Genomic DNA, 24,190 nt, shown 5'->3' with positions numbered 1-24,190 from the left:
ATTTTATATTTTACAAATCTTTTTAGCATCTAGATTAATGGAGGGCACCAGGGATTTCATATCTCCTTCCTCAATCAATCAGTTACAAAATCTCAGGTTGCAGAGTTGCTGGAAACTCCACTATGAGAAGATGAGAGCAAAAATGTATCTAAATGTTATAGGATTATTATAAATAGATCTGTGTATCTCAGAGTTCTCTGTACTCCCCTTGAATATCTGTACACGTCCCATCGACAATCTTTCCACTCTAGCTCAGACTATCATTCAATAAAAACTTCTTCTTCTTCTTCTTCTTCTTCTTCTTCTTCTTCTTCTTCTTCTTCTTCTTCTCCTTCTTCTTCTTCTTCTTCTTCTACTATTACTACTACTACTACTACTACTACTACTACTACTACTACTACTACTACACAGGAGAGCTGACCCCACCCCTCACCTGGGCAGTGAGGGTAAGCCAGCCTTGGTTGCAAGGGCTCAGGAGAGCTGGCCCCATGGTGTGAGCATGGGAGAGCTGCTCAGGATGGCCTCAACTTCCATACTCAGGAGAGCTGGCCCCACTGGCATGGGAGAGCTGGGCTCTCAATGGGATGGGCTGACCAACTCAGCTACCACCCATGCTCAGACCCAGGGCTTTGAGTTGGTCCACCTCAACATCTACACCATCTATGAGCTGTTGTAGCCCAAGAAGATGATCAGGAGGATCCAGGGCTGCAGGATCTCCAGAGCCTCAGCAAGATATCTGAGAGCCTCAATGAGGGTCCAGTATTGATGGTGTAGCAGAAGCCAGAGGCCTTTAACTAGACTAGTGACTTATTGTCACAAATACTTACAAGTAAAGCTGTTCGGGTGACACACCGCAACTTTCAGTGCCTTTACGATGATGGAATATGTGATGGAGAGGCAGGTAAGATGGAGGAGCAGCATGGTGTATGCACAGAAGGCTGCAGTTGACAGAGGAAACAGGTCATTACCCAGAGAGGTCAGCAAGATGGTTTTTCATTTGTTTGTTTTTTAATTTTTATCTTTTATAGGGGTGGAGGGCAGATATGGAAGCACTGGAAAATGACTGGGTTTGGGGTGCAAATATTCAACAAAAGTATTAAGAAAACTGCTACTAGGTGTTAAGTTGGTAATTTAAAGGCAAATAGCATATGTAAACTTTCTTTCCAAGACTCAGTTGCAAAAGAAAGAGAACTTAGTTTTTCTAATGTAATTAGACATCTGATTTCAAGCCCACATTCTGCCAGACTGCTGTGAAATTTGATCCTGACTTTTTTTTCACAGATTTTACTTCCTCCACCCCAAGAATGTGGTGTAATCTTAGGATCTCACAGAGGGCAAATGCTCTTGACTGACTCTTAGAGATTCATGTGGCCCTGTGTGCTCAGTCAGCTACAAAGTAGAGATGAGACGCCCGTGGTTGTCTGATGGCTTCCACTCTGAGCATGCTAGGCTTGAGGTGGAGGTTTTTGTCCTTTGTCCATCTGCCTCATTCAGGGTCCAGTTCTTTCTGCCTGAGTGCTGGGAATGTGGGCGCAGGTATTCAGACAGAGAAGCCACAATTTCTCTTCCTTTCTCGTTTTTTTATTTTTTATTATTTATTTATTTATTTATTTATTTATTTATTTATTTATTTATTTATTTGTGTGTGTGTTCTACATATGTGAGCATGTGTATGTAGGGGGATGTGCATATGTGTGCATGGCTTTGTGGAGGCTTGAAGTTGCTGTTAGGAACCATTCTCCATTGTTCTTCTACATCATTCATTGAAGCATTGTCTCTCACTCAGACCCAGAGCTTCCTTAGATAGCTAGTCTTCCTAGTCAACTTGCCTTGCGGATCCCCTGACCCCACCCTCTGAGGCTGGGCATTTTTCTGTGAGATCTCGGTCTTCCTGCTTGTATGACTACCTAACCACTGAGCCATCTCTTCAGTTCTCACCCTCAACTCTCTTTATTCATTTTATTTTATGTTTCTTTTTTTTTTTTTTTAGATTTATTTTTATTTTTAAGTGTGTGTGTGTGAGTACATGTGACTTCAGGTACCTGCAGAGGTCAGAGGTTTTGGATCCCCCAGAAGTGTATTTACAGACTGTTGTAATCTACCTCACCAAGGTACTGGGAACCTAACTCTGGTCCTCTGAACAGTATGCATTCTTAACCACTGAAGCCTATCTCCGGCACCATCACCCCCTTGAAAAATTTTAGAATGTGTGTATGTGTGGTATATGGACATGTGTGGAGGACATTCCTCTATGACTTTGTTACTTTAGTTTTTTGTTTTTGAGGTGGAGCCTCTTGCCTCAAACTTTCAGGTATGTAGGCAAGCAAGCCCTGGCAGCCCTGCTGTCTCCACCCTTCTCAGTGCATGGGATCGTGCCCAGCTGGCTGCCAGCTTGTGATGTGGGTGCTGGTATCTGAACTCTCATCCTTATGCTTGAACAGCAAGCTCTCTGCCTGCTGAGCCGGCTCTCCAGCCCCCACACTCCCCGCTTGTTCTTCATTTCCTTCATTGCTTCCTTCCTGTAGGCTCAGAGAAATCTTTCTCCAGGGCCAGTCCTTCTCCCCTCAAGGTTGTTCATGCTTCTCTGTCTCTCTCTGTCTCTCTCTGTCTCTCTCTCTCTCTCACTCTACCTCTCCATTTCTCTCAAGGGCTTAAGGCTTTAGCTATCAAAAGCTAGAAAAACATGCCTCATGCCTGCCTTGGGATGAAGTGAGTTTATAACGAATGTGCCTGGAACGCTGAAGTACCCGGTAAAGGCCGATGTTCATATTCTGGCTGTTTTTAATCAAGGATATTGAGGCACAGCATTTGAAGAGAAAGATAACAGTCTCCAGAGCTATGTTTCTACATTTCTCATGAAAACGGCAGCAGACTCCTTTTCAGATTGTCTGAAGCTGTCTGTCAGCACTCCTGGGGAAGAAACAGAATCCCCTATTCCTACCTCCTCCTCAGCTGCTCTCTATTCCCAGTGCACTGGAGTATTGTATCAAAAGACATCCCATCTGAGGTTGCTTAGTAGGCCTAGTGGGTGGTGCATCCGTTGTGGAGACTCAGTGCATGAAGGTCTTTGGAAGGGAAGCCCCTGAGTCTGAGCTTCTGACATAGCTTTATATAACTTTTCCAGCCTCTGCTCAGGCTCCCCTTCCTCTGGGATGGGCAGATAGGCTTTTCCCCCTCAGCTCCACTGAGTTCTCCTACAGTGACTCATCCCTTGCCCCAAGAGTTTTCAGTGATGTTAGCTAGTATGTCCTTGCTTCTCTAGAACTTGGTACTCTCTGGGGAGCTCTCAGTCATTTCAGGGCCATTTCTGTGGGATACATAGACCATGGCAGGCACATCTTGTGGACCGTCAGAAAGGGAAATATGTTTGTGTGTGGAGGTGTGTGTGTGTGTGTGTGTGTGTGTGTGTGTGTGTGTGAATGGCTCTATATAAACATACATTCCATAAACAGAAAGGCACAGTGTGGAAGAATCTTTTCTTTCCTTTGAAGACTGTAAGGCCTCTGAGGGGTAAGTCTAGAAGACATATGGTATCTGAATAATTAAAAGTTTTTTTTTTTTTTTTTTTTGATGAAAAGCACACTGTGTACCACTGCTGGTATATTTTCTTAAGGTGTGGTATTTGTGGCTGACTGTAACCTGGAGAAAGCTGCTGTTGCACTGTGCACCATGCTGATGTTTTCTTGTGTGGCGATCAGAAGTGTGAGCAGCTTCCACAGGACCCTACAGCTAGACACTGAACTCTGGTGAGTCTGGGTAGCATAATCCCTCAGTTCCTGTGGAGCAGAAATTGAAGCTGGGTAGGATTTGTTGCAGAGAACAGGATTAGGACTCAGCTCCAGCCTGGGCTTCCTGTACAAGCCACAGTACTTGTGAGTCAAGAAGCCATGGTATATTACAACTCAGAAAAACCAATCTCTGGGTTGTCTGCTCAGGAGCAGACTCATAGGTGAATTAGAGGTGAGTCAAGAGCCTTCAGAGGAGGAAATGACTTATCAGGCTGAACTTCCTGGCAAGTGTGTCCATCAATCATTTGCAGAAAACAGAAGAGCAAGAAAGCACTTTGCAAAGTCCCATTACAAATTCCCCTTTTTTCCGTGCTCCATGGAACTGTCATGGCCTGTGAGTTGCCTCAAGGGGGCTCAGGAGTCCTTGCATAGTGTCAGGCCATTCTAGGATGTTCAGGAGTTCTCTGTACAACCAAAGTCGGAGGGTTGGGGATTTATCTCAGTGGTAGAGCACTTTCCTAGCAAGGGCAAGGCCCTGGGTTCAATCCTCAGCTTAAAAAAAAAAAGGAAGAAATAAAAGAAAACAATCAAAATCTGTGTTTCATGTGCTGTGCTGTTAGGATCCCCTGCTCTACAGTGTCACCAGTTAAGTCTCTTCTCCTGGAGGAGTCTGGCATGGAGACTGATACTGCAGTGGAAGGCCTGCAGCACCATCACAGCACCATTTAACAGCTCCCAAGATGCCTTCACAATGTGGTTTGGAACCCAAATTTAGTCCTTCTCCCAAGGATGCTTGTGATCCCTGCTGGAGTTATCATTGACCTTAAGTTTGAGGGAGATACAGGCCTTTCTAACTAGAGTCCTATGCTTTACACAGTATCTCTACTACTCGAGTTTAATGATTTCCACAAGTTATACATCATGACTTCCCCTCCTCCTCCTCTTCTTCTTTAGATAGAGGGTTTCATGTAGGCCAGCCTGGCCTCCAAGTCACTATGTAGTTGAGAATGACCCTGGACATCTGATTTCTCTGCATACATCTCCTGAGTGATTGGTTTACAAGTGCATGTGACCACCCCCAGTTTATGTGGTGTTGGGGATTGAACCTAGGACTGCCAGGCACTCTACTGACTGAACCACACTCCTAGCCCCATAACTTTATGTTCTGATGATTCTATTTCTATACCTTATAAAGGTGCCAAGAGTCCCCTGGAGTTAGAGACTGATGAGAATTCAGGTAACCCCTGACCTGACAAGAGAAGACACTGAGGCTCAATCTGGATTCCACATCCAAGAGCAGGGGAAATAATTCAGAGAAGAACCAGGATAAAATCCTGCTTGGATGGTCCAATGTGTTGTATACATGCCTCTGTGACTAGCTAAGACAATATGCCCCCTCCAGAAGCCAATAACCCTATTGCAATATGCCTGGAGAAATGAAAGTTAGCTGAAGAACAACTTTAAAACAACTATTTGTGAATATGTTCAAGAACCTTATAGAGAATATGAGTAAATGTATTGATGAAGATTGAAAACACAAACAGTTAAGTGAAATAATGGAAACATTTCAAGACACGAAAGTGGGAATAGACTAACTAAAGAAAACCCAAACTGAAATAAAACTGGAAATGAAAAACTTAGGATATCAAACTACAGGACATGGAAAAAAGAATTTCAGGTCTTGAAAATAAGGTAGAAGAAATGGATAGCTCAGGCAAAGAAAATGTTAAATATAAAAAATATCCAGGCACAAAGCATCAATGATATCTGAAATACCATGAGAAGACCACACCTATGAAAAACAGGGGTAGAGGAAGGAAAAGAAACTCAGGTCAAACCACAGAAAACAAGTGACAAAAACCCCACACTGTAACAATACAATAATAAGAATCAATAAATACGACTCATTGAGAACTTCCAATATTAATGGTCTCAATTCCCCAATAAAAAGACACCTTAATGGATTGGATTAGAAAACAGGATCCATCTTTCAGCTGCAACCAAGGCAGATGTTAATTCGTGGTATAAAGATGGAAGAAGGTATTCCAAGCAAGTGGACCCAAGAAGCAAGCAGGGGTAGCCATTTTAATATCTGACAAAATAGACTTCAAACTAAAACTAATCAGAAGAGACAGTGAAGGACACTGCATATTTATTAAAGGAAAAATCCACTAAGAAGATATTGCAATTCTGAATATCTATGCGCCAAACATAGGGGAACCAAGTTACAAAAGAAACACTACTACAGCTAAAATCACAGACTGACTTTCACCCAGTGATGGTAGGAAGCTTCAGTACCCCACTCTCACCAATAGACAAGTCACCCCCACAAAAAACTAAACAGAGAGATACTGGAGCTAAATAACATCATATGTCAAATGAACCTAGCAGACACTACAGATCATGCCACCCCAACATTAAAGAGTATATGTTCTTTTCAGCAGCTCACAGAACTTTCTCCAATATTGACCACATACTAGGACACAAAGTAAGTCTCAACAGATATAAGAAAACTGAAAGCAAGCAAACAAACCAACCAACCCAAACCCTGAATCCCGTCTAACCTCCATGGATTAAAAGGTTATCAACAACAACAGAAGCAGATAAAGTATACAAACTCAGAAACTGAACAACTCACTACTAAGTAAAACAATCAATAAAGACAAAAATCCAAAAGGAAATTAAAAATGTTTTAGAAATGAATGAGAATGAATATATAACCTACAGAACACAATGAAGGCCATTCTAAGAGGCAAGTTCATGGTATGAAGTGCCTGACAGCATGAAAAACCTGGGAAGAGTAGATGGCAAGAAGGAAACAAGCTCAGGGCTGAAATCAATGAAATAGAAACAAATAACAAATACAAAGAATCAATGAAACGAAGAGTTGGTTCTTTGAGAAAACCAACAAGATTAACAAACCCTTAGTCAAGTTAATTAAAATAAAGATGGTGAGAAAAGACTCAAATTAATAAAATTAAAGATGAAAAGGGGACATTACAACAGACATTGAGGAAATTCAGAGAATCATAAGGACATACTCTAAATTCTGTATTCCACCAAACTGCAAAACCTAAAAGAAATGGATGCATTTCTTGATATATACAACCTACAAAGTTAAGTCAGTATCTAATAGGCAGACCAATAACCCCTATTAAAAGATAAGCAGTCAGTTTTTTTCTCCAAACTGGGAGGGAGAGGACTGTCAGGGAGAGCCCAGAGCCAGACCTTCAAATAAGAATTAACTCTAATACTCTTCAAATTATTCTGAAAAATAGAGACAGAAGAAACATTTCCTGTTCTTTCTTTCTTTCTTTTTTTTGTAAAGATTTATTTATTTATTATACATACAGAAGAGGGTGCCAGATCTCATTACAGATGGTTGTGAGCCACCATGTGGTCGCTGGGAATTGAACTTAGGACCTCTGGAAGAGCAGTCCGTGCTCTTAACCTCTGAGCCATCTCTCCAGCCCCATTTCCTGTTCTTTCTATGAAGCCACAAATACCCTGACACCAAACCATACAAAGACCCAACCAAAAAATAGAAAATTATAGGCCAATATCCCTTATGAATATAGATGCAAAAATTCTCAATAAACTATTTGGAAGCTAAATCCATGAGTACATCAAAAACATTATCTACCATAATCAGGTTGGCTTCATTCCAGAGATGCAGAGATGATTCTACATACAAACCAACAAATTTAATTTATCACATAAACAGACTGAAAGACAAAAACCACATGGTCATCACACTAGATACAGAAAATGTCTTTGACAAAATCTGACATCTGGGAGTCCTAGAGAGACTAGGGATACAAGGGAGATTCCGCAACATAATAAAGGATATTGATGGCAAACCCACAGCTAACATCAACTTAAAAGAAAAGAGTCTCAAGGCATTTCCATTAAGATCAGCAATGAGATAAAGATGCCTCCACTCTCTCCACACCTATTTAATACAGTACTTGAAGTCTTAGCTAGAGAAAAAAAACAAAACCCCAAAAAAACAAAATAAAATGACAGAAAAAAAGAACCTGCAGGAGATCAAGTGGGAAACAAACAGGAAAGAAGTCAAAGTATCCCTATTTACAGATATGATTTTACACATAAAAGATCCTAAAGATTCCACTAGCGAACCCCTAAAGCCAACAAACACTTTAATCAAAGTAGCGAGACACAAAATTAACACATAAAAATTAGTAGCTTTCCTACACACAAATCACAAATAGACTCAGAAAGAAATTAGGGAAATAGTACCTTTCACAAAAGCCTCAAAAAATATTTTGGAATAACTAACTAAACAAGTGAAAGATTTGTATAAAAAAAAGTTTAAGACAAAGAAGAAATAAATTGAAGAAGACACCAGAAAATGGATCTCCCAGGTTCATGGATTAGTAGGATTAATATTGTTAAAATGGCTATCTGACCAAAGGCAATACAGATTCAGTGCAATCCTCAATAAAATTTCACACAATTCTTCACAGAAATTGAAAAAACAACCTTCAACTTTTTATGGAAACTCAAAAAGCCAAAATAGCTAAAGCCATCCTGAATAATAAAATAGCTGCTGGAGGTATCACCATTCCTGATTTCAAGTTTTACTAAAGAGCTATAGCAATAAAAACAGAATGATATTGCCATAAAAACAGACCTATTAACAAAAGGAATTAAGTTGAAGACCCAGACATAAGTCCACACCACTATGGTCACCTGATTTTTGACAAAGAAGCCAAAAAATACAACCTATAGAAAAGTCAGCATCTTCAGCAAATGGTGCTGGTCAAACTGGATGGCTGCATGTAAAAAAAATGCAAATAGATCCATACCTACAACATTTCACAAAACTCAACTCCAAATAGACCAAGGATCTCAACCTAAGACCAGATAAGCCTGCATCTGGTAGAAGAGAAACTGGAGACTAGTCTTGAACTCATTGGCACAGGAAAAGACTTTCTGAATAGGATGCTGTCAGCACAGACACTGGAAACAAGAATTAAAAAAGGCACATCACTAAGCTGAAAAGCTTCTGTATGCAAAGGACACCGGAGGTAAAGTGGCATCCTACAGAATGGCAGAAAAAGTTCTTCATTAATAATACATCGAACAGAGGATTAGGATCTGAAATATTTAAAGAACTAAAAACCAAAATTAAAACCAAAACCACCATCACCAATAAAAAGCTGAATATAAGAAAGCAAATATCCCAATTAAAATTGGGGTATCACCGGGCGTTGGTGACGAATGCCTTTAATCCCAGCACTTGGGAGGCAGAAGCAGGTGGATCTCTGTGAGTTCGAGGCCAGCCTGGTCTACAAAGCTAGTTCCAGGAAAGGCGCAAAGCTACACAGAGAAACCCTGTCTTGAAAAACCAAAAAATAAAATAAAATAAAACAAAATAAAATTGGGGTATAGAACTCAGCAGAGTTCTCAAAAGCTGAAACATGAGTAGCTGAGAAACACTTGAAGCAATGTTCAACATCCTTAGTCATCAGGCAAATGCAATCAAAACTGCCTTGGGATTTCCACTTACACCAATCAGAATGGCCAAGGTTAATAATAATAATAATTAAAAAAATTACAACACATGCTGATGAAGACACTAGGAACGGGGAACACTTACTCATTGTTGATAGGAGTGCAAACTTGTATAGCCACTGTGGAAATCAGCGTGGTGGTTTCTCAGGAAGCTGGGACTAGATCTACCTCAAGATCCAGCTGTACTAACCTTGGGCATACACACCACAGGACTCTTCATCTTGCTACAGATATACATGCTCATCCAAGAGATATATGTTCATTGCTGCTCTATTCATAGCAACCAGAAATTGGAAACAGCCTAGATTTCCATCAATTGATGAATGGATAATGAAAATGTGGTACCATTACACAATGGAATATTATTCAGTTGTTAAAAAATTTTGGAATTTGTGGGTAAATGGATGAAACTAGAAAAAAATTATTCTGAGTGAGGTAACACAGACCCCAAAGGACAAATATTGTATGTTCTCTCTCTCCTTTTTTTCCCCCCAGAGACAGGGTTTCTCTGTGTAGTTTTGGTGCCTGTCTTGGATCTCACTCTGTATACCAGGCTGGCCTCGAACTCACGGAGATCCACCTGGCTCTGCCTCCCGAGTGCTGGGATTAAATGCATGTGCCACTGCTGCCCAGCCCTCTCTTTCTGTTTTTTGAGACACAGTTTCTCTGTGTAGCCCTGGCTGTCCTGGAACTAGCTTTGTAGAACAGGCTGGCCTCAAACTCACAGAGATCTCACTGCATAGTCTCCAGAGTACTGGGATTAAAATTGTGGGTCCTGCTAGCATTTTTTCCCCTCAATTGGTCTTTTGCTTGTTTGTTTAATTTTCATTTTTGGGGTTCTTTCATGTCTCTTGTTTTTTGTTTGTTTGAGAGAGAGAAAGAGAGCAGGAGAGCGAGAGTGAAAACATAACTTGGGTGGGCAGGGAGGATCTGGGAGGAATTGCAGAAAGGGAAAAACATTATCAAAATATATTTCACAAAAAAACTTTTTACCAAGTCTCTGTGAGATTAACAAATAGCCACTCAATATTCCATGTACCACTGCTAATAATAACAATGCTATTATATTCACTTCTATAACCATGAAATTACTATTTTGAATTCAGGGACTCATTTGCCCAAAGTTTACAAAGTTAGGTTTGAATGCAGCCAAAAGTCTCCACTCAATTCAACAATTTACTGATTTTTTTTGGGGGGGATGTATTTGTGTTTTGAGGGAGTTGATTTGTCTTTTTAGCCTAAAGTCCATAGTTATAATTTTTCTTCCTTTAGTCTCACAACAAACACAGTATTCCATCTCTGCACAATCTGTGAACTGCTTCACAGAACAAAGCTGTCATAATTTCATTTCATCATTGCATTTCACACTCATCCAATGGTAACACAAAGGGCTGTAATTGATGTGGTTGAGAGACCAACATCCAAGCAATAAAAATGAGTTCCGTATGATGGTCTCAGCAATGCAAATGGAGCCAGGGTCTGGGCTTAATGGGAGTGGAGAAATCGATCCCAGATGACTGTAGTGTTCACAGAGACAGTCTCTGGCTTTCCAGCTGAAACCATTTCTGATGGCAGCTCGTCTCCAACATGTGTTGTACAGACCCGGGTTATTTACGGGATGCCCCAGAGCAGCCAGGCTCCAGGTATAACAGCAGGGCCTGCATGCGTGAAGGCTGAGGTCATGTAGTTATTCATTTCAAGCTGTAAAGACATTTGGTTTAAAGAGCCGAGACTCCATAGGGATTGGTTTTCAGAGAAGAAAAACAGTCCTGAGTTCTTTTCCCGTCCAGGCAGCAGCGGGCTCTCCCTGACATCACCAGCCCCCTCTTAACTCTTTGGGGCTGGTAAAGTTCCTAAGTCTTGTCACTTTCTCTTGGTGATTTTTTACTTTTGGAGGAAGATAGTGTAAGCACAATGATTTACAATGGGGCTTGGGCTGTAGCTCAGTTGGCAGAATGCTTGCCTAGCATGCACAACGTTCTGTGTTCCATCCTCAGCAGTGCATGAACTTGAGCATGCTGCTGGGTGCCTATAGTCCGGGAGGCAGGAGGATCAGAAGTTCAGGATCATCCTTGGTCACAAGTTTGAGGCCAGCCTGGGTAAAAAACTACCTCCGTCCAGGCATAGTGGTGTACACCTTTAATCCCAGAACTCAGGATGCAGAGCTAGGCGGATCTCTGTGTTTGAGGCTAGTTTGGTCTACGTAGTGAGTTCCAGGACAGTCAGGGCTACATAGAGAGACCCTGTCTCACCTTTTCACCCTCTTTCCCCCAAGGAAGGTCAATCCCCCAAAATAAAGTGATTTAATGTTAACTCAATGACAGCTCCAGGCATGTATCCAAATCAGAAGGTACAAAGATCACTAAGTAGTCATGTGGGGACTCAGGAACAAACATGTGGGTTTCTGAAAGAAGCCTTTGGCTTAGGCTGAGTCTGAAGACATGTCCTCATCTGTAAAGGGAGGGATGTCATGGTGGAGAAAGGTGCATACTTGTTTTAAAGTCCCCCTCTAGCTCTGTTAAAGCCTGTGAACACATCTGCTGACATGTTATATGATCATCTCTAAAGTGTGGACTCTCACGAACAACTGTTTCTCATGGCAAGGACCAGTCCTGGGCACATGGGCTATTAAATAATTTACTGCCTGTGTGGATAGATTGCTGTGAAAGTTATTAGAGTTCTAAGAAATAGTTTACATGTGCATCTGTGTACCATTATCCAATGTGCATCACAGTCGTACAGCACTGGAAGGCAAAAGGGTAAAATGTTTGGGTCCACCAGTGTTTGGAGATGGAGCTCAATGGTAGAGTGATTGCTAGCATGCATAAGGTCTTGGGTTTAATTCCCAGCACAGGAAATAGAACAAAACAAGAGAAAACAGTGCTGGGAGGTGGTGGCGCACGCCTTTAATCCCAGCACTTGGGAGGCAGAGCCAGGCGGATCTCTGTGAGTTCGAGGCCAGTCTGGGCTACCAAGTGAGTTCCAGGAAAAGGCTCAAAGCTACACAGAGAAACCCTGTCTCGAAAAACCAAAAAAAAAAAAAAAAAAAAAAAACCAAAAAAACCCCCCAAAACCAAAACAAAAACAAGAGAAAACAGAAGAAAAAAATCCCAAACAATAACAATGGACATTCTTAGAAGTTCTGTTAAGGTAGATGATTATGTTGGGGGCTGAGAAACAAATAGGTAAGGGCCCTAGCTTTCTTTGTACAAAGACATCTGGGTTAATGATACTTCCAAGAGGTAATGTGAGTCAAATGGTCATGATTCCTATAAGGGAACTCTTTCCAGTGTGTCATTCTGATTGAGCCAGCATTGAACATGCATAGCAAATGCAGAATCTAATATAGATATGCCTCAAACCAATACTACCATTCTACAAGCTACAATTTAGCAACGGAAAGCTTAGACATTGCAGAAAAAGTGGAAGAATGACATGTCACTGGGTGAGAAGACACATTAGGTATGTTTTCTCCTTTTTGCTTATTTGTACTTTTCAAAATTTCCTACCATGAATAGTAAGGAATTATTTAGACAAGAAAAATATGTTGATCACATTTAACAACTAGATTATGAATATTAGAATGGGGGAGTTTCTCACAGGGGCTTTCTGTGACCTCCCAGATCCGATATCACCAGCAAGGCCCAGGAAACTATCTGATGGGCCGGCAATGGCGATGGTAGCTTCTCTTTTCCTTCTTTTTGCTGTGATCTGGACAATTTTACAAAACATTCCTCCACAAACAAGATGATTCTTAGTTTCTGGTACTGATATCAGTGCTCCACATGGAATTCCATTACTCCATGCTTTAGAACATTCCGACTTGGCCTCAGCCACTCCTCTCCTTCCTCAGAAAGTCATGTGAAGTTGGTACTATTATCCCTTTAAATCCTCTTCCTCCCCTCCTCCTCTCTTTCTTCCCTCTCTCCCTCCCCCTCCCTCCCTTCTCCTCCATCCCCTTCCTCATCCTCGTCCTTCTTCAATTAGACATTTTCTTGCTGTGCAGCCCATCCTGGCTTGGAACTTCCTGTGTAACCCAAGCTGGACTCAAATTTACAATCCTCCTGCCTCAGGCTCCTGACTGCTGGGATTACAAGCATGCACCACTGCACCTGGATAAAAAAAATTATTTCTCTTATCTTTATTTTTCCTTTCATTGAAAATACTTTTTCCTCATATTACCGTTTTCCTCATCTATCCTCCCTCTACAGCCCCCCCCCCCCAAGTTCCTCCTCACCTCATTTCCCATCTAGATCTATTCCCTTTCTGTCTCTCATTAGAAAACAAACAGGCTTCTAAGGGATAATAATAAAATAAAAGAGAACAAAAACTAACACATCTGAAAAGGACAAAACAAACCAATAGAAGGAAAAGAGCCCCATAAAAGGGCCCAGGAAACCGATACAGATGCAGAGACCCACTCGTCTATATACTTAGGGATCCTATAAAAACGTTAAACTGGAAGCCATAATATATACTCAAAGGACTTGTAGGGAAAAGAGAGGGAGAGAAAAAAAAAAACCAAACATAAGTCAAATAAAAATAAAAATAAATTAGCCAAACTTTTAAAAAAAGTCCTGATATGACATTATGAGACACAGAACCCCGAAACATGCCATTGGTTTCTTTTTCTGCCCAAATTTCTATTTCTAATAGCCTAGTCCTGTGCTTTGTGTCCATTGAGCTCTGAGAGATAGATACAAAATTCAGCTGTGTTTGAACCACACAGACAGCAACATGCTTAAATGCTGAGAATCTCCAAGGGTCCCAAAGTGAATGGAGGAACAGTTTGCCAAATGTGATGTATAAAGAGAGATTTTGAGCATCAGGGTTATATTGCTTGAGCAGGCAAATATGAAGAGGAAAGGCAAGAAATCATGGCTGCCATGGGTCACCTGGTCATGGGCCACCTGTTTGCATTTGCTCCTGGGTGGCTGAGGAATACTTGAGGTGACTCCCAGAACTGGTACTTATGCGCTTTGCTGCCTCCTCATCCTTAGTGATGCAAGAAGAGAAGCCAGAGAAAACCATCCTTAAAGGATGGGCAGTGAACATATGGCTCAAGATCCTGTGAACACCCTATTAAGTTTCCCTCACATAAGCTCCTAGCGGGGGTAACACTGGGGTTGGGTGGAGGGCTGAATCCTTGTCCTCAGTGAAGTTTGAGTCTTTTCCACATTTTCAAGATGTTTGTCATTGTGTGTGTGTGTGTGCGTGTGTGTGTGTGCGCGCGCGCGCGCACACACACACACACACACACACACACACACACACACACACGTATACAGGAACACAGAGAACACACATGGGGTGGGGGGTGATCTGGGGGCTGGAACTAGCCTGTCCTTAGCTGTTGGCCCCAGTGGGGCTCATTCATCTGGTACAGCTGTCGGTAGTGGGGGTTGGGGGGCGGGGGTGGACAACAGGTGAAAGCAGGCCCAGCTCATTTTTCCCAGGAAGCCTTTAGCTATGCCGATTCACCATCTGCTGGCAGAGCAGACCTCCCAGCTTAGACAGAATCACTGTGGGAGGCCAGCTCTCAGAGTATGTGGGCTGGGAAAGCCATTTTCCTGCACCCAGCCCTTGATGGTTGCCTGAGCCTGTGCCTGGAAAGCCAACTAGATCCCTGGAAGGTTCCTTGATAAACCAGGACAGGTGTTACAGTCCGCCTGGAAGTTTAGTCTGGAGTCCAGATAGCTGCAGGGTCAGAAGAGTGCATTTCCTCTTCAGGCATGAGCCCCCTTGTCATCCAGTGGGACAAGTTTGAGCCCTGAGTGTTTCAAGTCCTATGTAGCAACCACACCTTCCCAATCGTCTAGCTAGCTCTAAATAGTTGTGACCATGTCATCTTCCTTCTCAATCCCTTCTGATGTTCAAGAGTGGTGTCTCATGAATATGCAGATTTGAAAAATAGATGTAAATTTAGTTGTATTTAACTTTCACAGGGTAGCATCAAGCCTAGATTCTGAAGACAAGGGTCCCCAACATGTTTGAGATTTATCTAAAGTGATACAGAAAGAGAAGGGTTTGAACACTGGGGACTATCCACCACGTGCAGGCACATAGACAGGAAGACATAAACAGGGTGGGGAGATAAACTGAGCACGTCCCTTCCCCCTTTGTGTGTGTTTCTGTGTGTGTGCACCTGTATGCATGTGGAGGTGAGTGGTTAATGTTGGATGTCTTCTATTGCTCTCCATGTTATTTTATGAGTCAGGGTCTCTCTCTGGTCTGAAGACTGTCAATTCATCTAGACTGGCTGGCCAGCCAGCCAAAGGGACTGCCTTTCTCTTCCTCCCCAGTGCTGGGGTTACAGGTGCGAGGTCCCATGCCTGGCTTTTTATGGGTGCCTGAGACTGAACTCAGGCCCTCATACTTGCACTCAAGCATCTCACCAACTTAGTCATCTCCCTAGCTCCGGATAGATGCTCCTTGAAAGCCCCAGTGAGGAGTCTAGTCCGCCACCGTGGTTAGAGCTTGAATCGTCAATTTGAAGAGTGGAATTAATGTTCCTCCCAGCATTCTAAAGGACATGTTCTGGCTCTCTGTGACATAGAAGACTGTCACATATCTCTCATCCCCTGGATGTCCACATAATCCCCTCTCTTTGTTATTTTTGGGGAAAGAGAAAAAAGGGGGTTGTATGAGGGTAAAAAGATACAAAACAGCACCTACGCAGTGTGGCACAATCTGGGACTGGCACACATTTTGGAGAAGGGTACAGTTACAGAGGGACTACGACTCCAGATCTTGAGAAAGTAGGAAATTCTGCCCTTTAAGTATGCTATCAGTTGAAGTAAAAAATGTCACTCCTATCCAAAGGCTTGGATTGGCTGTAATAGATAGCAGGCTTTGCCTTTGTGTGGGGATCCAGGATATAGCCAGGGCTCTCCAAAGGCAGGACATTGGGGAGTCCCACCCAGATGAACACCTGGGGACAAGATCCAGCCCCTGGGGAGTGGAGGTTTTTGTTCCCATTCCCTGGGGTTATTTTCTGTGCAGATGGCAGTACTCCAGCTCTGTTCTAGTAGAGAAGGTGGGTAGACAGGTCAATGTGCCCCGACCTCTTCTTTGTCAGTGTCTCAATTCCTGGCATCGGCCTCAGTCTTCATGGAACCCCTTAAGAAGAGGCCACTTCATCAGGTTGCTGATGATATGAAGTATGTCATTAGGCAGGTTTGGTGACCAGATTTTCTAGTACAGGGTTCTGGAGTTGACTTTTTCTCATTTGGTCTTTCAACTGTGGTCTATCTTACACTATATCTACACTAACCTTTGGAAAATTCCACTTCATCTGTCCTCAGCCCCATTCCCCAAGCCTCAGACTGTTCTCACAGTCTGCACTACCCCATAGTATATAACTTGAGTTCTTGCCAGAATTTTTCAGTGAATTGTGTGGTCTTCCTTACTTCTCACAGCCCCTCTGGATCTGCCCTCAGATTTCTGCTCCCACTCTAACCCACGACAAAGTGAGTTCCCTCAGCGCATGCTCCAGATCTTGCATGAAGCCTACCCGGAACAACCTTGGCAGCTGGGATGTTCTTCCTGGAATCCTTGTAGTTGCTAAGCGTGTAGCAAAGCTCATTGCTTCTGGTTTATTCCACTCTCATGCCTCTGAATCTTTTACTTGTATACAGATGTTCCTTGACTTATGACAGGCTGATACACCAATAAACTCACTGCAAATTGAAAATTTCATTAAGCTGAAATTGCATCTGTGTGTGTGTGTGTGTGTGTGTGTGTGTGTGTGTGTGTGTGTGTGTGTTATGTGCAAGGGAGTGTGTGGGTTCATGTGTCTGTGTGTGTCCATGTAGAAACCAGAACAAGGTGTTGGCCATCTTCCTCTACCACGCTCAACATTGTTGCCTTGAAACAAGGTTTCTTTCAGAACCAGAGGCTCCTCATTTCAGCCAGACTGGGCTGGCTGGCAGTCCAATGAGCTCCTAGGATCTATCTATCTGTCTTTACCTCCTCCCCCAAATGCTGGAGTTAGAGGCCTGCACAGCCATGCCCAGCTTTCATGTAGGTGATGGAGATTTGAACTCAGGCTCTCATGCTTGCAACTCAAGAGCTCTTATTGACTAAACCAACTCTAGCCCCTTAAAATTACATTTGAAAATTGATTTGTATGTGTGTTTGTGCTTGTGTGGGTGTGGGTGCACCTGTGTGTGTGGTATATGTAGAGGCCAGAAGTCAACATCAGGTGGTAGTGTTCCTCAGGAGATAGCCAAGTTTCTATTTTTAACTTATTTACTTTTTAAAAAAGATTTAAACAAATTACATACAAGGTATTAGATATCATTATGGCATTTCTGAGCAAAGTGTGTTTTAATGAACTCCCCTCCCCTCATTTCCCCCTCCTTGCTCCCCTTGATTTGTCCTTATGGACTTCTCCTACCCTACCCCGCTAGTTCCCTTCTGTTCCATGTCTCATCTTGTCTTCTTTGCCTACCCTCATCCTTTTTTTTTATCATTTATTTTTGCCCTTTTTTTGGTTTCCTTTCTAGTTTTTAGGTTTTACTCAGTCACCGTGTACACATGAATACTTTACAGGCTAGGTGCCACATATGAGGGGGATATGACGCTTTTGGCTGTCTGAGGTTGCATTGTCTCATTTAAGACTATACTTTCCAGATCGTCCACTTCCCTGCACATTTCATAATTTTGTTTTTCTTTACAGATGAGTACAGTTCCCTTGTGCAGATGCAGCATGTTTTCATTATCCATTCACCTGTTGATGGGCTCCTATGACAGCTCCATGTCCTTGTGTCCCAACTCGAGCAGCGAGGACCATGGGTGTGCGGGCATCTGTGTGGTCTGCTACGGAGTCCTTTGGGTAAATGTCCAAGAGTGGCATAGCTAGGTCATAGGTAACTCTATTTTCAGTTTTTAAATTCAAAATGCGCTGAAATTGCATTTGAAATATCTAATCCATTGACCATCACAGTCTAGAACATTGTACAGTACAGACTATGAGTTACATACCACTTGATTGTGGGACTGACTGCCAGTTGTGGCTCACTGGAGACTGTCATACCACACTGAGCCAGCTTAGGAAATGATTAAAATTCAAAAACAGAAGCATAGTTTCCATTGAACATGACCTCTACAGTGTCATAAAACTGAAAAATCACGAGCTGAATAAAAATGACTACCACTCAATACTGATTCTTAACCATCCTAGTTTGTAAGCTGTATATAATTTCAAACTCCATGTCAAGTTTGTATAACGAAATATAGGAACTGAAATAGTTTCCAATTTATCTAAGTGCTCATATATTTTAGAGAGGTTCTTTGTAGGATTCTATATGCTATACTTTTGTTTCAATTGTTGACCATAACATTGGTAATATTCTGATTATTATTATTTTACTAATAATAAAACCTTGTCTTGGCCCTAGAGAGATGACAGTGGTTAAGAGCACATGCTGCTCTTGCAGGGAATCTGAGTTCTGTTCCCAGCATTCACATCTGGAAGCTTACAATTTCCAGTAACTCCAGCTTTAGGGGATCTAGTGCTCTCTTTTGGCACTGGTGGGCACTTACACAAATGTACACACACACACACACACACACACACACACACAGAGAGAGAGAGAGAGAGAGAGAGAGAGAGAGAGAGAGAGATAGAGAAACACATGAATAAAAAATTAAAAACTATAAAAAAACTTTAAAAGAATCTTTTTAGTTAGAATTGATCATTATTAACATTATTTTACAAAGAAAGGATCCACATACTTTTATTAAAAAAAAAAAAGAATAAAGAATTATAAGTCAGCCACCATAGGCTAGTGACCATCTGTCTTCTATTCAACAAGATCATCCATTTTGGTTACTGATGATGTCACACATGTGAAGCTTCAGGCATGCCCATAGTAGTTTCTCAACAGATGTAAGCTGAGTCTGGATCACTTCTACAAATAGCAACTCTAGGGTTGGGGCACAAGCCACGGAAACCTTGATGGGTATTTCCTATTTGCATACAGGATGTTCTGAGGGCACAGTGACAACAGCCCTCAGAACAAACAGACAACAGAACAAAACATTTGAATTTAGTGGTGAAAGAAGGTGACCTCCTATCTCAGGGTGACTTGTGCCCAATGAGCTGGGGACAAACATTGACTCACCTGGAGCTACAGCTAGGATCTCAGGGCACGGGGTCTGGGCAGCAGGAACTACTGCAGATGATAGATTGGAGAAGACAGAACCTTTGAACCTGGCTTTGCAAAGAACACTAGGGAGAGTGCTGGAAAATCCCCAGCAGCGCTGGGTAGTTGGTCCTGCCACAATATTCAGCTGATGGGAAGATACCACCTACCAGCACTATGGACGTGAGTGGATAGATCCTTCTAGACAACTAGTGCCTGGTTCCTCCTGCTTCCCTCAGACACACCTTAGTCCTACCTGGGTGGTAGGAACTGTCTGCCTGGACAGTCGGATCAGCTGCTTCCAACAAGTCACTCCTCAGCTACCTCTCTCCCTAGCCAACCCTCAAGTTGCTGGAGTGTCCCCAGGCTCCTTAGAGCCAAGAACCTCCCATAAAATTCCACCCCTTCAGCCATTTGCTTGTCTGTGCTGTTTCCCGATCTTGAATTCTTACCTTTAGCTAAGTCACTTTTGTCCTGAGCCTACTGTCTTCTTCAGCTCCCTGCATGAAGAGCCTCTGATGGTTACCAAGAAAGCATATGGGAATCTTTGTGGCTGCCCAATAAACTGGCTTCAAAATAGCTTTGCTTAACTCCCTTGGGGACGCTCAGTCTCCTTGTCTCCTGTTCCCCCAATACTTTGCTGTACTGACTGACCCAGCTGTGCCTGGGAGGAGACTGTCACTCAGTGACTTGAAGCTCATGCTTATTTTTAGGCAGTCCCTCATCTTGGGTAGCTACCTTCCTGAGTGCCCCAGTTCACCTCCTAGACTGCGGGAGATGTCTGTCCTTTGGATTTCTTTCCTTCCTTCCTCCCTACCCCCTTTTCATCTGGATTTTTGAGATAGGGTCTCTCTATATACCCTAGGCTAGCTTTAATTAGTAGTCCTCCTGCCTCAGCTTCCTAAATGCTGGTATTACAGATGTGTGCCACTGTTCCTAGAGGCCCACCCTCCCACCTCTCCTTCTCCCTCTCAACAGCCTTCCACCTCTTTCCTACCTTCTAGAGCAGGGATCAAACCCAGGACCTTGTGCATGTTGAGCAAATGCTTGCCATTGAGCTCCAAATGCCAAGAGGTTCTCATCCCCAGAGTTGTGCAAATTTCTCTTTAGTTCTTGGTAATTGCCCTTATTTTCCCTCACCCTGCAATGGGTGACTGCAGTTGATAGTAATATGTTAAAGTAGGAAGTACATGTTAAAGGGAAAAGTACTTACTGAAATGAGAAAGAGTGGATGCTGTACTGTCAATCACTTCTCTGGTTCTCAGTTTTTGTATCTGTATAATGGGCACAGGAAGCCTCCACCCTGCATTGGTTACTTCTCTCACTATAATGACAGAACACTTGGCAAAGCGATTTAAGGGAGGAAGGCTTCATCTCAGTGCATGGTTCAGGGGAATAAAGTTCATTTTGGTGGGGAAGGCCTCAACTAAGCAGGTTGAGCTTAGTCTGTGATGGCAGGAGATGAAGAAGCAGAGGGTGTCAGCCAGAAGTAGAAGTGGAAATCATCAAGGCTGACGACTAGCTAGGCCACAGTGTTAAAGGTTGCACAACCTGCCAAAACAGTGCTCTCTGCTGGGGACCAAAGGTTCGGACACATGAAGCTGTGGAGACATTTCACATCCAAATCACTGCACACCTGTGATGGCGCAGTGCTCAAACAATATGGGGTTGTTTCGAAATGTACTCCAGTTTCCACGCAATGATTTAGATGGAGACAGTACAACCAGAAAGAAGCAACCTGCTAGCCTAGCTCCTTGCCTCCTCACTTCCCTGGGGGTAGACAGACCTCAGCCTCACCTGCCAGCATTTCTAGTTATAGGGTTTCTGGCTGTCACAACCTTAAGTGAGAGCCTTGTTCTAGTTAACCCAGAGAACATCTCAAAGCAAAACATCCATAGTGGACACTAAAGCCTGCTTACCCAATGGGATTGAGGAGAGAACAGCCAGTATCCCAGATGGAGAGCTGAGCCCCCTTGCCATCCTGCATGGCATGTGCAAGGCTTCTGCTGGCATAAAGCATGAGACATTCCCAAGGACAGCAGCGAGAGCCTCTTGGAGGTCCTCCTGGCTACCCTTCTGTCTGTCTCCAGTGTGGGTGGAGGCAAGGGTCAGACCAAATTGCTGAGACATCAACTTGGAGCCTGCCAGGCCCGTGCCACTCAGCTATTGTTCCCTTCCAGCTCGGCCTCTCCAGGTCAGGACACTGACAAAAGAGACAGGGCCACTCCCTAAGCAAGCTCTGGCAGGAATCTTAGGGGCGACTGGGGGCCTTGCAGACAGCAGCCCGCCTTTCATGTGCAGAGCTGGGGGCTGGAATGTCCCCACAGCTTCACGTTCTGTGCCTGCTGCCAAGTTTCCTCAGAGAACAATGCGGGAGAAGATGGTGTTTTGCAGTCTGGGAAACTGAAAAGGGTGTGGTGGTTACAGGTCCAGGGGAGGTCATGCACACTGTTGCAGGGAAGGCACCTTCCCCTCCCCCACAAAGGGAGCAGACATCCTGAGATGTTGGCTCCTGTCAGGGTGCTGGAGTGGCTGCTGTTGTTTCCAAAGCATTTGAGCAGATTGTAGGGAGCAGGTTCTCCAGGAGGGAGAAGCTGATTCCTCCTGCCCAGTTAGTGTCCTAAGGTAAATGAGATTTGGAGCTGTTCTGTGAACAGCTAACAACATCATAATGCATTTGTTGATTACTTTCAGTATCTATCACAAAATGCTCCATGAAAAAGTTGTCTCTGCCTTTGGAAGGGTCTGTTCTGTCTGGAAAACACCAATGAACACGCAGAGTAAAAGGCAGTACAACAGGTTCAGACGGTACACTTTGGTTATTGCTGTCTCCTTCCGGTGTGGCTACTTCTAGCTATGCACTTGTCCCTCGGTTTCCCCTTCTGAAAATGTGGAGAAAGATCATAACAACATGCATTTATGGAGCTGGGGTGAGGTATTGTTTGCAAAGCCATTAGGACAGCATCTAGGGTCCTAGGCTTTCGAGTTTGTAAGATGAATGGCCTGTAAGAACTGAAGACGCCAGGGAAATGGGAAGGAAGCACATTCAAGTTTTAGGACCAGGCCTGGCAGTTTTCCAGTGTGGGTTTTGTCTTTTTTTGTTTTGTTTTGTGCTGGTTGCTCCAAATTTGTTTTGAGTTTGTAAGAAAAGCAAGTGAGAAAGGATGTGCTTCTGAAATGTAGAAAATACTGCAAAGTTGTATGTGAGTGTGTATATACTTGTGCATGTGCATATGTGTTTGTGTTCATGTGCACGCCTGTGCATGTGTGGTGTTGCAGGAGCACATATGTATGCCAGTGTGGTTCTTTACACGTGTTCATGTTTGTGGAGGTTAGAAGACAACCTCAGGAGTCATTTTCCTCAAGTCCTTCCATCTTTTGTTTGAGCAAGGGTCTTTGGTCTGGAACATCATCATGTAGGCTAGCCTAACCAGCCTCCAGGGGCTTGCTTGTCTCCATTTCCCACCTTACAGTTCCTGAGATTACAGACACACACCACTGTGCCTTCTTTTTTTTTTGTTGTTCTGGGTTCTGGGGATTGAGCTGACATTCTCATGCTTGTCAGCACTTAACTGATGAACTATATTCCCCCAGCCCCCTTCAAAGCTTTTAAGGACTCCGGCATCTCCTACTGGGTGCTTACTTCCTATCAGTGACTTTGCTCTTACAAACAGTGATACAAGACTGTTCTCAGTTGAGAGGAGATGGATGGTGCAGGTTCTTGGCTTTCCTGGCATTAAAACCACTGTGCTCATGAGGAGACTGATTTAGGCTGAGACCTGAGCATGATGATGTATTGGGCTACAAACAAATTGAGGGTTTGAACCAAAGCAAGGTTCTTCTTCTCTGAACAAATAGACATTTATAGAATGCTCTGTCTTCACAGGGTGACAGGCTTTCTGCTCCTTCCCAAACCCACTGGGAAGAGAAGAAAGTATAGCTAAGGGAGAAGTAGAGATGCTTAATTCTCAAGGCTCCAATAAGCTCTAGGTATGGAAGGTGTGTTTTCCTAGTGGCCACAGGTTCTTAGAAGATAGTCTTTGAAGATCAGCCAATACAGGGACAGACCTCTCACTAGGAACCTCCAGGCCTCAGAGACAACATAAAAGCACCTGTAGTTCAAGCTGTGCTGGGGAGGGGGCAATTGGCTCTTCTCATTCCTCTCTCAGGAGCAGATCAGCACAACCTGACAACAGGGAGTGAATGGGGTTAGTGCTGGCAGCAGACACCTGTAATACTGGGTCCTGACAGCTCTAATGAGCTAGACTCATCCACTTGTCCTCAACAGGCCAATTAAAGAGATAAGTCATGGTCAACTGTGGAGAAGAGAAAAGAGATATTTTTCCCTAATGTAGCACGTTGGAAAGGGGAACAAAGAGGTCCAATGGCCCTCAAATCCATCTTTGGGATACTTTCATGAGGTTGAGGTTTAAACAGACGATAAGAGGTATGCATAGTCATTGGTCATTGGTCCTGGTCATCGAACCATCATTGTTTGAGATTCAATCTGTCCTACAGGATGCAGCCTGTAAAAACTGAGTGAAATCTCCTTCCAGGAGATAAGCTCCCCATCAGGCTGGAGCTAGAGTTCAGCCTTTTCCTTCTTCCAGCATGAGATCCTGGGGAAATTCCAATTTCTTGTGGTCCATTATTTTAAGAGTCTCATGGCCAAAGAGAAGGGCACAATATCTCTTCAGAATATCTTTATTCCTGCTAGGATGGTTACTATCTCAGCACTCAAGTAGGAGGATAGAGAGTTCAAGGCCAGCCTAGGCA

The sequence above is a fragment of the Onychomys torridus genome, chromosome 5, assembly GCF_903995425.1.
Source record: "Onychomys torridus chromosome 5, mOncTor1.1, whole genome shotgun sequence".
Classification (NCBI taxonomy): domain Eukaryota; kingdom Metazoa; phylum Chordata; class Mammalia; order Rodentia; family Cricetidae; genus Onychomys; species Onychomys torridus.
The sequence above is the reverse complement of the archived record's forward strand: the minus strand, read 5'-3'. Positions refer to the sequence as shown.